Below are 15,000 nucleotides of genomic sequence, written 5' to 3' on the forward strand. Positions count from 1 at the left end.
AGGTTTTCAAAACCTAAGTCGAGACCTCCATAGACCCCGGTGATGCGAATACCGAAGCCCGAGGACTGGCACCCCTCTGGGCTAAGGGGATGGTTTGGGTGGCCTCCCCTTCAATCCCGATGATTCGTTCGATATATGCCCAGGGAGGTGAACACTTCTCTGGGCGTGAGGGGGTCGAGCGTATGAGGGTTGTACCCCGTTATGGTTCCTACTATAAACGAATCCGAGCGGCGGGTCCACAGGCCACCGACCACCTGCCCACTTGCGGGGTGGGTGCGACGGGCCGCCCGCCGGCAGTTGTCCCCGTTCCTAACCTAACTCTTGCCCGTGCGCGAGTCGAAAGGGGCATACAAACCCCCGAGGCGTCGAGCGTATGAGGGTTGTACCCCGTTATGGTTCCTACTATAAACGAATCCGAGCGGCGGGTCCACAGGCCACCGACCACCTGCCCACTTGCGGGGTGGGTGCGACGGGCCGCCCGCCGGCAGTTGTCCCCGTTCCTAACCTAACTCTTGCCCGTGCGCGAGTCGAAAGGGGCATACAAACCCCCGAGGCGAAGACCGGCGTTCCGCTTGGTCTAATGTGGGATCTCCCAGATTTTCCCCTCCGCGGGGACTTGGGAGCGCACCACCGGGCCCCCGCGCTGGAAACGGCCGGAGGCAAAGAGCGCATTAGAGGTGTCACGGATCGGTCTTTTTAAACGGACCGCGGCTGGAAGTTCGCAGGGGAAGAGGCGCTCGGTTTACGGTTCCCGGGCCCGACCCCCTTCGTCTTCTTAAATCGAGAAAACTAACCGTAGGCTCCGGGGGGGCGAATCGTAAAACCTTTGCCGACCTCCTCGCACTGCGAGGGGGCCAGGATTTTGCGGCTTGTCCGCGTATCGGTCCTACCAAGGACCGCGGCTGGAAGTTCGGTGGTGAGCCCTCGACCTTACGAGATTGGGGGCAAAACCCTTCGTCTTCTGAACATCAGACGGCTCCGGGGGGGGCGTACCGTAAAACCTATGCCGACCTCCTCGCGCTTTGAGGGGGCCAGGAAATTCTCTTCCATTCTCTTCCCTTAAACGGACGTCCTTTACGCCCGTTCGAAATGCGGCATACCCGGAGCACCAGGGGCAGGCTTCTAATCCGAAATAATACCGGCTTTTAGAACGATCCTCCCCGCCACGTGCTCCAGCCTCCATGGCTCGTGGACCCCCCGTAACAGGGGGTCCGCTTGTCCCAGAATCGTTCCGAGGGAGACTTAGCCGATCCGTCGGTCTAATTTCCACCGCAGTTTGGGTCCGTTAAAAGGTCCGAGTCGGTGGTGCCTTAGGGTCGGGATCCTATTGAGGGAAGGAACCGGCCCCTAGCCTGCACCGTCCGGGCCTTGAATCGTACATTTTCCAAGTAGTCAAACCCCCGATTGCAGACCCACCTCCGGGGGGTCTCGTTCGAAAAGCCTTTCCGCGGTGCGCGTCTCTTCCTCCTTCGGGGGGTCGAGTTCCACGCACCACCGACTCTCTCTCTTTCCCCAAGCCGGGTTTGAGTACCAGAGGGATCGGCCTGGTTGATCCTGCCAGTATCATATGCTTGTCTCAAAGATTAAGCCATGCAAGTCTAAGTACACACGGGCGTTGGTACAGTGAAACTGCGAATGGCTCATTAAATCAGTTATGGTTCCTTTGATCGCTCCACACGTTACTTGGTATAACTGTGGTAATTCCAGAGCTAATACATGCAAACGAAGCGTTGGAAGTGGGGGTGCCGTTTCGAGGTGGTCGGTGACTGGTTCACCTTCCCCCCTCGGCGCCCCCCACGGATACGTGCATTTATCAGAACCAAAAAACCCCCTCCCGACTCCGGTCGGGTCCGCTTTGGTGACTCTAGATAACCTTTGGCCGATCGCAGAGCCCTTCGGGGCGGCGACGTCTCATTCGAGTGTCTGCCCTATCAACTTTCGACGGTAGTCTACGGGACTACGTGTGGTGACCACGGGTAACGGGGAATCTGGGTTCGATTCCGGAGAGGGAGCCTGAGAAACGGCTACCACATCCAAGGAAGGCAGCAGGCGCGCAAATTACCCATTCCCGACACGGGGAGGTAGTGACGAAAAATATCGGTGCGAGGCCCCGTTTGAAGGTTTCGGGACCGAAATGAACTCAATCTACGTCCGTGGGTGAGGACCCATTGGAGGGCAAGTCTGGTGCCAGCAGCCGCGGTAATTCCAGCTCCAATAGCGTATGTTAACGTTGCTGCAGTTAAAAAGCTCGTAGTTGGATCCGGGGACGGGTCCCGGCTGCCGGGCCTCTGCCCGTCCGGACTTCGCGGTGGGAAGCTGCCCCTCTCCGGGGGGGTTGGGGACCCCCCGCGGGTCTCTGGGTGGAGGTCGCGGGACCTTGTCCCTACTCATCCGGTGTCCTCTGCTCCCTTCCTCCGCGGAGAGGCCCTTAGCTGGGTCGTCCGCCGCGGTTGAATACGTGGGGGGCGGAAGGGTCCGGTGCGTTTACTTTGAACAAAACAGAGTGCTCAAAGCAGGCCGAAGCGTGCCTTGAATGGACTGAGCTAGGAATAATGGAATAAGGCCTTCCCATGGGGGGCGAGTCGGAGCTCTTCGGCGAGGCGGCCGGGCGGGGCCGTTTTCTGGCCGCCGCACGGTTCCCCGAGCCGGGGGGGTATCCGACCGCTCTCTTGGTCCTATTTCGTGGGTTTGACGGACCAAAGGTCATGATTAAGAGGGACGGCCGGGGGCATTCGTACCGCACCGAGAGAGGTGAAATTCGTAGACCGGTGCGGGACGGACAAAAGCGAAGGCATTTGCCAAGAATGTTTTCATTAATCAAGAACGAAAGTCGGAGGATCGAAGACGATCAGGTACCGTCGTAGTTCCGACCGTAAACTATGCCGACCCGCGATCCGGCGGCGTTGGGTTAACGACTATGACCCGCCGGGCAGCGTCCGGGAAACCACGAGTCTTTGGGCTCTGGGGGGAGTACGGTTGCAAAGCTGAAACTTAAAGGAATTGACGGAAGGGCACCACCAGGAGTGGAGCTTGCGGCTTAATTTGACTCAACGCGGGGAACCTAACCCGGCCCGGACACGGTAAGGATTGACAGATTGACGGCTCTTTCTCGATTCTGTGGGTGGTGGTGCATGGCCGTTGGTAGTTCGTGGAGCGATTCGTCTGGTCAATTCCGGTAACGAACGAGATCCCATCCTTTAAGTAGTTACACGGCCCCTCTCCTGGGTCGGACTCTATCCCCGAAGGTCCCCGTTCGCGGGGGGTCCCCATCGGGGTGGGGGTGTTGGGGGTTTCGGCGGGGGTCCGGTTCTACCCCGGATCGGTTCGGGGAGGTGATGCGGTTGACGGGGGTTCAGTTCTGCGTCGAGTGGGTGGCTCCGGCCTCTCCCCTTCGCGTTCGGTTCCCTCCCCGATGCCGTCCGCACCTCGTTCCGCTCTCCGGGTGTGGGTTGTCCGTCCTTCGCCTTCGCCTTCCCTCTCCCCTCCCCGGTGCCCTCCCGCTTACCGCGGGCCTGAAGGTTGGGGTTCGCCCGGTGGGAATCAGCGGTCGGTGGCTAAACTTCTTAGAGCGATTTGTGGCACAGAAGCCACTTGAGAAATGGAGCAATAACAGGTCTGTGATGCCCTTAGAAGTCCGGGGTCGCACGTGAGCTACAATGGCTGGTTCAACATGTAAGTTACCCTACGCCGAGAGGTGCGGGCAATCCTATGAACGCCATTCCCCGCTGGGGACAGGGGATTGCAACTATTCCCCTCGAACGAGGAATTCCAAGTAGGCGCGGGTCACCAGCCCGCGTCGATTAAGTCCCTGCCCTTTGTACACACCGCCCGTCGCTACTACCGATCGGATGCCTCGGTGAGGTCCTCGGACCGTCCCCGGGGCGGCCCTCGAACGGGGGTCGCCTCCGGGCGATGGGAAGTCGATCGAACCCGGACATCTAGAGGGAGTAAAAGTCGTAACAAGGTTTTCGTAGGGGAACCTGCGGAAGGATCAATAACGGTGACCTGGCCGCGGTCGGCGCCCGCCGTCCGTGCCGGTTGTCGAGTCGGACTCGAGAGGCCGAACCTCCCCCCCGGCGGGTACCTTCAAGGTATGGACCGCAGAAGCCTCGTACCTTTCGTCGTCGGCCGACGTGAGTCTCTCCCCCCTCCGGGTGGGTGGACGTAGCGAGCCGGCTTCGGAACTCGGGGTTATGCGAGGACCGCCTTAGGTGCATAGGTACCCCGGTCCGCCCCTCCCGTTCGCGGGGGGAAGAGTGGCGCCGGAGCCGCCCGCCGGGTAGTTAAACCCAAAAAACCATTGATCGTTGAAGGCTTGATTGTGCGTGCGCGAGTCAAAGGGGCTTACTCACCCCCAGGGCGTTGGCCGGTGCTCGCCGGCCTCGGTGGGATCTCCCTGAACCCATCCCCCCGGCACAGGGGGCGGTGGTGGACGGGAGCGTACCGCCGGGCGAAACTCTTTCCCCTCACGGGGTTAGAGCGGAGCTTAAGAGCGCATGCAAAATACCCCCGATGTTGGCTTCGCAGAGACGGACCGTATAATAGTCTAAGGCCGGTGCGCGAGTTGAAGGGGCCTCACGAACCCCGGATGCGTTTATAAACACCCGAAAGGAGACGGCCGGTGCCCGCCGGTCCTGACTAGGTGGGATCTACCCAGCGCCTTCCCCTAAGCGGGGACTTGGGAGCGTACCACCGGGCCTCGCTCATACCCTCCGGGGTGGAGAGCTTGGCTTTGAGCGCACGCCTGAATGCCTTAGACCGGGACCCGTAACGCAGCGAACCAAACCCCTGGGCCTCGCCGGGAACGGCGGGTGCCTAGACCCCGGTCTCCTAAACCACGTAAGTCTCGGGCACCTACTCGGGCGATCGTCCCCCGGGCCGTAACTCCTCGGTCCGGTGGTGACGCCCAGGTTCAATGACCTTTCCCCCCCTGCACGGGGGTGGAAGGCACCCGGCTTGAAATATATTGGCAAAAATTGTCTCTTGTTCGAATGGCTTCCTTCGCCCGGCCTGTAACGGGCCGGGCACAAACCCGAATACGACTCTTAGCGGTGGATCACTCGGCTCGTGCTTCGATGAAGAACGCAGCCATCTGCGTTAACTAATGTGAATTGCAGGACACAGATCATCGAAATTTCGAACGCATATTGCGGCCGCGGGGGTCCATCCCGCGGCCACGCCTGTCTGAGGGTCGCTTTACCCATCGATCGGTCTCCGCGCCCCCGCTGAGAGAGAGAGACCGCGGCTGGAAGCTCGCAGGGCCTGAAAACGGCCCTTCGTCTTCCCAAACGAAGACTCGGTTCCGAGCCAGTCCACGCGGCCCGTGTTGCGAGAGAGCTCCGTACAGGGAACGGAGGGAGAGCCGAGTAGGTCCGGGTCCACGTCCGTTACGGTCTCTCCCCGAGTCCCGAGCGGGGCTCCGCGCAGTCGGACGCGGGGGTGGCGAGTGCCGATTAAACCCAGCGAGCGGGCGAGTGAGCGGGCGGGCGAGCGGCCGGGGTGGGGGGGAAGGTGTCGCGGAGTTCGGTCTCGTGCCGGGCTCTCGCCCCTCGCCCCTAGCCTTCGGCCCTCCGCCTCCGCCCTCGCCCCCGCATAAGAAACCTCTGTGTGCGGCCTCAGATCAGACGAGACGACCCGCTGAACTTAAGCATATCAGTAAGCGGAGGAAAAGAAACTAACAAGGATTCCCTTAGTAGCGGCGAGCGAACAGGGAAGAGCCCAGCGCTGAATCCCACTTTCCCCTGACCGGGGTTGGCCGGGAAATGTAGCGTACGGAAGTCCGTAAGATCCGTCTCGGTGCGGACGCGGGACCAAGTCCTCGCGAACGTGGCTTCTTCCCATAGACGGTGAAAGCCCGGTAGCGAGTCCCGCGTTCCCGCCCGGGTAGGTCGGGCTTCTCGGAGTCGGGTTGCTTGGGAATGCAGCCCAAAGCGGGTGGTAAACTCCATCTAAGGCTAAATACCGGCACGAGACCGATAGCGAACCGAGTACCGTGAGGGAAAGTTGAAACAGGACTTTGAAGAGAGAGTTCAACAGAGCGTGAAACCGTTGAGAGGTAAACGTACGGGGACCGAGAAGACTGCCCCGGGGGATTCAGCCGGGCGGACGGCCCCGCGCTCGTCGGGTTCCGCGGTCGGGGGTGCGAGCGTATCCGGGCGAGAGGGGTGGGGTGCCGACTCCACCGCTCCCCGCTTCGGCTCTGCGCTTCGCCTCTGGACTTCGGGCCTGTCGGGCGTACGGAGGTCCGGCCCCGCCCGGTGTACTTTCCCCGCGTGGTGGTGAGTCGCGACCGGCTCCGGTTAGGCTTGGAAGGGCCCGAGGGTGAAGGTAGGTCCGTCCGGAGAAGGGAGTCCCCACGCGGCCCCCGGACACGGGCGTTCCGCTACAGCCCCTCGCTCCGACTTCGCCGATAACGCCGGGGCCGTGGAGCAATGTCCTTTCCGCGTTCTCCCCTCCTCCGGGATGGGGATGGGGGCCCCCCCCGATCGTTCGGTCGAAGCGGGCCGGCTGGGCTGTCCTCAGCCCCGGGCTAGGCCCGCTACGGCGATGCGGGGGGCGATCCAGGCCCACAGCACCCGAACGCCTAAGGTCAGCGGCTAAGTTCGGACCCCGAACGACCCGTCTTGAAACACGGACCAAGGAGTCTAACGCGTATGCGAGTCGAAGGGACCAGAACCCCCGGAGGCGCAACGAAGGTGAAGGCCGGCGCGCGTCGGCTGAGGTGGGATCCGTCCTAACCCTCCGAGGGGGCGGGCGGCGCACCACCGGCCTGCTCTTCCCACGTGCGGAGAGCGGAGCCAGAGCATACGCGGTGGTACCCGAAAGATGGTGAACTATGCCTGGGCAGGGCGAAGCCAGGGGAAACCCTGAGTGGAGGCCCGCAGCGGTCCTGACGTGCAAATCGGTCGTCCGACCTGGGTATAGGGGCGAAAGACTAATCGAACCATCTAGTAGCTGGTTCCCTCCGAAGTTTCCCTCAGGATAGCCGGCGCCGAAACTTCAAGTTTTATCCGGTAAAGAAATGACTGGAGGCCGCGGGGCCGAAACGGGCCTCGCCCTACTCTCAAACTTTAAATGGGTAAGAGGCCCGGCTCGCAGGCTTGGAGCCGGGCATGGAATTGACGGTGCCGAGTGGGCCACTTTTGGTAAGCAGAACTGGTGCTGCGGGATGAACCGAACGCGCGGGTTAAGGCGCCCGACGCAGACGCTCATCAGACCCCAAGAAAGGTGTCGGTTGATATAGACAGCGGGGCGGTGGCCATGGAAGTCGGCATCCGCTAAGGAGTGTGTAACAACTCACCTGCCGAATCAACTGGCCCTGAAAATGGATGGCGCTGGAGCGTCGGGCCCATACCCGGCCGTCGCTGGCGGTACTTGTCTCCCACCCCCCCCAAAAGCCAGCGAGAATGAGAGAGAGAACCGAGACTCATGGGACCGTATGCCGCGACGAGTAGGAGGGGCGCCGCGGTGGCGCAGAAGCCTTTGGCGCGAGCCTGGGTCGAGCCGCCGCGGGTGCAGATCTTGGTGGTAGTAGCAAATATTCAGATGAGAACTTTGAAGGCCGAAGTGGAGAAGGGTTCCACGCCGACAGCGCTTGGCCGTGGGTTAGTCGGTCCTAAGGGATAGGCGAGCGCCGTTCGGAAAATGCTGGGGCGATGGTCTCGTCTGCCTCGCGCTGACCGAAAGGGGATCGGGCCAATATCCCCGTACCTGGGATTGGTGGAGATCGAGCCGCCGAGAGGCGCTCCCGTGGCGGTAACGCAAACGAACCCGGAGACGCCGGTGGGGACCCCGGGGAGGATTCTCTCTCCTTGCTAAAGAGCTGGAGCGCCCTGGAATGGGTTCGACCCCGAGATAGGGGCTCAACGCTCTGAAAGGCGTCGCATGCGCTATGCGACGGCCGGGACGTTTCCCATCGGCCCTTGAAAATCCGGGGGAGGTATAGTGAATTTCCCCCCAGGCCGTACCCATATCCGCATCAGGTCTCCAAGGTGAACAGCCTCTGGCGTGTTGGAACAATGTAGGTAAGGGAAGTCGGCAAGACGGATCCGTAACTTCGGGATAAGGATTGGCTCTAATGGCTGAGCTCGGTCGGGCCCGTGTCTGCTGATGCGGGGTCCGAAAGCCCGGTGCTGCCCGTGCGACGGGGAGCTGTTCCCGGTCCACCTTCGGGCCCCCCCCCACTGGGTCCTGCGCGCGAGGAAGCGCACGGCGAGAGATTGTCCCCCCAGTATATCCAAACCCCCGTGAACAAGGCTCCGTCTGTCTGTCGGGGTCGATGAGAGTGGGTCGCGGCGAGCGAGACCTTAAGCCCCGGTGCGTGTCCCCCCCTCGGCGGTGGCGCTTAGGGGGCCTCGGTCAGGTCGACGGTAGGGGAGCCGGTCGTCGGTGGGATGCCGGCGGGGGAGCGTCCTTCGGGACTAACCTCCGTCGGATGACCGCCTTCGGCCTCCCTCTCCCTACCTAAGCCGGGCCGGGCTCCCGACGCCCGTCGCCGGGTGGGCCGCCCCCGGCTAAGCTCGAGCGTCCGGCCCTTCGCTCTCCCCCGATGGGACGCGGAGGGACGCAATGGAACGTAGGTCCGCGTGGGGGGGTTGCGGTCTCTCGTGCGTGTGTGGACTCGTAGCGGGCCACCGCCGGTGGTGGGGCTTCGGTGGGTCGGGGCGGTGTCCCTGGAGCCTCGCGCGCCGAGCCTAGGCTCCGTGGATCTCTCGGGCTTATGAGTCTCGCCTCGGGGGGAGACCTCCGGGGCCGGGTCTCTCGGCCGGCACCTAACAGCCGAATTAGAACTGCTGCGGACAAGGGGAATCCGACTGTTTAATTAAAACACAGCATCGTGAAGGCTCTTGGACCGGGTGTTGACACGATGTGAATTCTGCCCAGTGCTCTGAATGTCAAAGTGAAGAAATTCATCGAAGCGCGGGTTAACGGCGGGAGTAACTATGACTCTCTTAAGTTAGCCCCACTATACACTTTCTGGACAAAGGCCCATTCAAATATATTGCCATTGGACACTTATGACCACAGTGGGATTGTATGCCGGTTATGGATCCATAATGCCGTATAAAGCATGACCATTTGGACACTGAGTGATAACTTTTTCCAGTTTGATACCCGCGGCAAAATCGCCATTTGGACAGCACTAGGGGCACTGGTGCTCCATCTAGGAGTTCAGAACGTTGGGCCCATCCCTTTAGTATGTGTCACTTGGCTCTGATTGGCTCTGATTGGCTTTCTGAATGGAATAACCTACACCATCCAACTTCCAATATATTTAACAGTGTCATATATATTGCAAATGGGATGCATTCAACTTTGACCTCTCTAAAGTCCCGCCCAAAGCTTGGGGGAGGGTCTAAGGGTCCAGAAAGAGCGTAAAATGTCCAAATCAAATATAAATAAAATTTCTCTGGGCCTCTGGAAGCCTGGGCCTCTGGTAGCCTGGGCCTCTGGGCCTCTGGGCCTCTGGTAGCCTGGGTCTCTGGGTCTCTGGGTCTCTGGGCCTCTGGGTCTCTGGGGCTCTGGGGCTCTGGGGCTCTGGGGCTCTGGGCCTCTGGGCCTCTGGTAGCCTGGGCCTCTGGGCCTCTGGGAGCCTGGGCCTCTGGTAGCCTGGGCCTCTGGGCCTCTGGGCCTCTGGGCCTCTGGGAGCCTGGGTCTCTGGGACTCTGGGGCTCTGGGTCTCTGGGTCTCTGGGTCCCTGGGGCTCTGGGTCTCTGGGGCTCTGGGTCCCCGGGGCTCTGGGGCTCTGGGTCCCTGGGACTCTGGGGCTCTGGGTCTCTGGGTCCCCGGGGCTCTGGGGCTCTGGGTCCCCGGGGCTCTGGGGCTCTGGGGCTCTGGGTCTCTGGGTCCCCGGGCTCTGGGGCTCTGGGTCCCCGGGGCTCTGGGGCTCTGGGTCTCTGGGGCTCTGGGTCTCTGGGTCTCTGGGTCTCTGGGTCTCTGGGGCTCTGGGGCTCTGGGTCTCTGGGTCTCTGGGTCTCTGGGTCTCTGGGTCTCTGGGTCTCTGGGGCTCTGGGGCTCTGGGCCTCTGGGGCTCTGGGTCTCTGGGTCTCTGGGCCTCTGGGCCTCTGGGCCTCTGGGCCTCTGGGTCCCCGGGGCTCTGGGGCTCTGGGGCTCTGGGTCCCTGGGACTCTGGGACTCTGGGACTCTGGGACTCTGGGGCTCTGGGTCTCTGGGTCCCCGGGGCTCTGGGGCTCTGGGTCCCCGGGGCTCTGGGGCTCTGGGTCCCTGGGTCTCTGGGTCTCTGGGGCTCTGGGGCTCTGGGTCCCTGGGACTCTGGGGCTCTGGGACTCTGGGACTCTGGGTCTCTGGGTCTCTGGGTCTCTGGGGCCCTGGGGCCCTGGGTCTCTGGGTCTCTGGGTCTCTGGGTCTCTGGGTCTCTGGGACTCTGGGCCTCTGGGTCTCTGGGTCTCTGGGTCTCTGGGACTCTGGGCCTCTGGGTCTCTGGGCCTCTGGGCCTCTGGGCCTCTGGGGCTCTGGGCCTCTGGGGCTCTGGGGCTCTGGGTCTCTGGGGCTCTGGGTCTCTGGGTCCCCGGGGCTCTGGGGCTCTGGGTCCCCGGGGCTCTGGGGCTCTGGGTCCCTGGGACTCTGGGGCTCTGGGGCTCTGGGTCTCTGGGTCTCTGGGTCCCCGGGGCTCTGGGTCTCTGGGTCTCTGGGCCTCTGGGTCTCTGGGTCTCTGGGACTCTGGGCCTCTGGGCCTCTGGGTCTCTGGGAGCCTGGGCCTCTGGTAGCCTGGGCCTCTGGGCCTCTGGGAGCCTGGGCCTCTGGGCCTCTGGGAGCCAAAAGGAAGCTCCGGAGCTTAGGCGGCGGAGAGGTTGTTTGAATAAGGCCCGTTCAGGGAACCAGGGCGTTGGGTTTAATTAGGCCCCGGAGGTAGGCCCCGGTGGTAAACTCCGGGGCAAGCCTTATCAGAGGCCCAGGATGAGGTGTTCTTAATGTATTGGCTGATAGGGAGCCCCGGAGGTAGGGGACCCTTGGTGAAATTCATGCCGGGTTAGGGGACCAGGGCGTTGGGGTGAATAAGCCCCTGGAGGTAGGCACCGGTGGTAAGCTCCGGGGCAAGCCTAATCAGAGGCCCAGGATGAGGGTGTAATGAACTGGACAACCATCCCACTTCCCATGTATTGTACAGCAATTGGGCAACCATCCCACGTTCAATATATTGCGCGGCGTTTTGTCTCCCAGGTCCACCAGTGGGCAGAATGAACTTTGAGATTTGACGGAGGGTCCTTCCAATACATTATACAGCAATTGGGCAACCATCCCACTTCCAATATATTGTACAGCGATTGCGCAACCGTCCCACTTCCAATATATTGCGCGTCGTTTTGTCTCCCAGGTCCACCAGTGGGCAGGATGAACTTGCAATATATTATACAGCAATTGGGCAACCATCCCACTTCCAATATATTGTACATCAATTGGGCAACCATCCCACTTCCAATATATTGTACAGCGATTGCTCAACCGTCCCACTTCCAATATATTGCGCGCCGTTTTGGCTCCCAGGTCCACCAGTGGGCAGGATGAACTTGCAATATATTATACAGCAATTGGGCAACCATCCCACTTCCAATATATTGTACAGCGATTGCGCAACCGTCCCACTTCCAATATATTGCGCGCCGTTTTGGCTCCCAGGTCCACCAGTGGGCAGGATGAACTTGCAATATATTATACAGCAATTGGGCAACCATCCCACTTCCAATATATTTTAAGGTTCCAGGTCTACCAGTGGGCATCTTTTTTGACGGGGCAGGCTGATTGGTTTAGTCCGAGGGCGGGGGCTTAAGTGTGGGCCAGATAGGTTCGACCGGTGCGCCGGGTCCCTGGGGCTCTGGGTCTCTGGGTCTCTGGGTCCCTGGGTCCCTGGGTCCCTGGGGCTCTGGGGCTCTGGGTCTCTGGGTCCCTGGGTCCCTGGGTCCCTGGGTCCCTGGGTCCCTGGGGCTCTGGGTCTCTGGGTCCCTGGGACTCTGGGTCCCTGGGGCTCTGGGGCTCTGGGTCCCTGGGTCCCTGGGACTCTGGGGCTCTGGGGCTCTGGGGCTCTGGGGCTCTGGGTCCCTGGGGCTCTGGGTCTCTGGGTCCCTGGGTCCCTGGGTCCCTGGGGCTCTGGGTCCCTGGGGCTCTGGGTCCCTGGGACTCTGGGACTCTGGGACTCTGGGTCCCTGGGTCTCTGGGTCCCTGGGACTCTGGGTCCCTGGGACTCTGGGTCCCTGGGTCCTTGGGGCTCTGGGTCCCTGGGACTCTGGGGCTCTGGGGCTCTGGGGCTCTGGGTCTCTGGGTCCCTGGGACTCTGGGTCCCTGGGTCCCTGGGGCTCTGGGGCTCTGGGGCTCTGGGTCTCTGGGTCCCTGGGACTCTGGGGCTCTGGGGCTCTGGGTCCCTGGGGCTCTGGGTCTCTGGGTACCTGGGACTCTGGGTCTCTGGGTCCCTGGGACTCTGGGGCTCTGGGTCCCTGGGGCTCTGGGTCCCTGGGGCTCTGGGGCTCTGGGGCTCTGGGGCTCTGGGACTCTGGGGCTCTGGGGCTCTGGGTCCCTGGGACTCTGGGACTCTGGGTCCCTGGGACTCTGGGGCTCTGGGTCCCTGGGGCTCTGGGACTCTGGGGCTCTGGGGCTCTGGGACTCTGGGGCTCTGGGACTCTGGGGCTCTGGGGCTCTGGGTCCCTGGGTCCCTGGGCTCTGTGGTTCTGGGTCTCTGGGTCCCTGGGACTCTGGGGCTCTGGGGCTCTGGGTCCCTGGGGCTCTGGGTCTCTGGGTCCCTGGGACTCTGGGGCTCTGGGTCCCTGGGGCTCTGGGACTCTGGGGCTCTGGGGCTCTGGGTCTCTGGGTCTCTGGGTCTCTGGGGCTCTGGGTCTCTGGGTCCCTGGGACTCTGGGTCCCTGGGTCCCTGGGGCTCTGGGGCTCTGGGGCTCTGGGTCCCTGGGGCTCTGGGGCTCTGGGTCCCTGGGACTCTGGGGCTTTGGGGCTCTGGGTCCCTGGGGCTCTGGGGCTCTGGGTCCCTGGGACTCTGGGGCTCTGGGGCTCTGGGTCCCTGGGTCCCTGGGGCTCTGGGGCTCTGGGTCCCTGGGACTCTGGGTCTCTGGGTCCCTGGGGCTCTGGGGCTCTGGGACTCTGGGGCTCTGGGGCTCTGGGTCCCTGGGGCTCTGGGGCTCTGGGTCCCTGGGACTCTGGGGCTCTGGGGCTCTGGGTCTCTGGGTCCCTGGGACTCTGGGGCTCTGGGACTCTGGGGCTCTGGGGCTCTGGGTCCCTGGGTCCCTGGGGCTCTGGGGCTCTGGGTCCCTGGGACTCTGGGGCTCTGGGTCCCTGGGGCTCTGGGTCTCTGGGTCTCTGGGTCCCTGGGACTCTGGGGCTCTGGTTCCCTGGGGCTCTGGGGCTCTGGGTCTCTGGGGCTCTGGGGCTCTGGGTCTCTGGGTCCCTGGGGCTCTGGGACTCTGGGTCCCTGGGACTCTGGGGCTCTGGGGCTCTGGGACTCTGGGGCACTGGGGCTCTGGGACTCTGGGGCTCTGGGGCTCTGGGGCTCTGGGGCTCTGGGTCTCTGGGTCCCTGGGGCTCTGGGACTCTGGGGCTCTGGGGCTCTGGGTCTCTGGGTCTCTGGGTCCCTGGGGCTCTTGGGCTCTGGGGCTCTGGGACTCTGGGGCTCTGGGTCCCTGGGTCTCTGGGGCTCTGGGGCTCTGGGGCTCTGGGACTCTGGGACTCTGGGACTCTGGGGCTCTGGGGCTCTGGGTCCCTGGGGCTCTGGGTCTCTGGGTCCCTGGGGCTCTGGGTCTCTGGGTCCCTGGGGCTCTGGGTCTCTGGGTCCCTGGGACTCTTGGTCCCTGGGACTCTGGGGCTCTGGGGCTCTGGTGCTCTGGGACTCTGGGGCTCTGGGGCTCTGGGGCTCTGGGTCCCTGGGGCTCTGGGTCTCTGGGTCTCTGGGTCCCTGGGACTCTGGGTCCCTGGGACTCTGGGTCCCTGGGGCTCTGGGTCTCTTGGTCCCTGGGACTCTGGGTCCCTGGGACTCTGGGTCCCTGGGACTCTGGGTCCCTGGGACTCTGGGACTCTGGGTCCCTGGGACTCTGGGGCTCTTGGGCTCTGGGGCTCTTGGGCTCTGGGGCTCTGGGGCTCTGGGTCTCTGGGTCCCTGGGGCTCTGGGACTCTGGGACTCTGGGACTCTGGGACTCTGGGACTCTGCAGAGATCCAGAGGCTTATGGGAGTCTTAGCACCAGTGGTAGGCTCCGGGGCAAGCCTTATCACAGCCCAGCTCCCTTCTGGGAGCCTGGGGCTCTGGGTAAGATATAATTTGCAATTGTGATCCCAATTGCAATATATTTGACACAAGTCAAATATATGTGAATTGGGATCCCAATTGCAATATATTTGACTTGTGTCAAATATATGTGAATTGGGATCCCATTTGCAATATATTTGACTTGTGTCAAATATATGTGAATCGGGATCCCAATTGCAATATATTTGACTTGTGTCAAATATATGTGAATTGGGATCCCAATTGCAATATATTTGACTTGTGTCAAATATATGTGAATCGGGATCCCAATTGCAATATATTTGACACAAGTCAAATATATGTGAATTGGGATCCCAATTGCAATATATTTGACTTGTGTCAAATATATGTGAATTGGGATCCCAATTGCAATATATTTGACTTGTGTCAAATATATGTGAATCGGGATCCCAATTGCAATATATTTGACACAAGTCAAATATATGTGAATTGGGATCCCAATTGCAATATATTTGACTTGTGTCAAATATATGTGAATTGGGATCCCAATTGTAATATATTTGACTTGTGTCAAATATATGTGAATTGGGATCCCAATTGCAATATATTTGACTTGTGTCAAATATATGTGAATTGGGATCCCAATTGTAATATATTTGACTTGTGTCAAATATATGTGAATTGGGATCCCATTTGCAATATATTTGACTTGTGTCAAATATATGTGAATTGGGATCCCAATTGCAATATATTTGACTTGTGTCAAATATATTGGAAG

At 61.4% G+C, this 15,000-nt stretch overlaps 1 non-coding gene across 1 annotated transcript; it reads left to right on the plus strand.

Moving 5' to 3' along the window:
- Window positions 1-5,040: 5,040 nt before the first annotated feature.
- Window positions 5,041-5,194, plus strand: LOC136684928 (5.8S ribosomal RNA). The gene has a single exon (XR_010799939.1). It is a non-coding gene; the product is annotated as a 5.8S ribosomal RNA (ribosomal RNA).
- Window positions 5,195-15,000: the final 9,806 nt, after the last annotated feature.

Source organism: Hoplias malabaricus, unplaced genomic scaffold (assembly GCF_029633855.1).
Source record: "Hoplias malabaricus isolate fHopMal1 unplaced genomic scaffold, fHopMal1.hap1 scaffold_488, whole genome shotgun sequence".
In the NCBI taxonomy this organism is placed as follows: domain Eukaryota; kingdom Metazoa; phylum Chordata; class Actinopteri; order Characiformes; family Erythrinidae; genus Hoplias; species Hoplias malabaricus.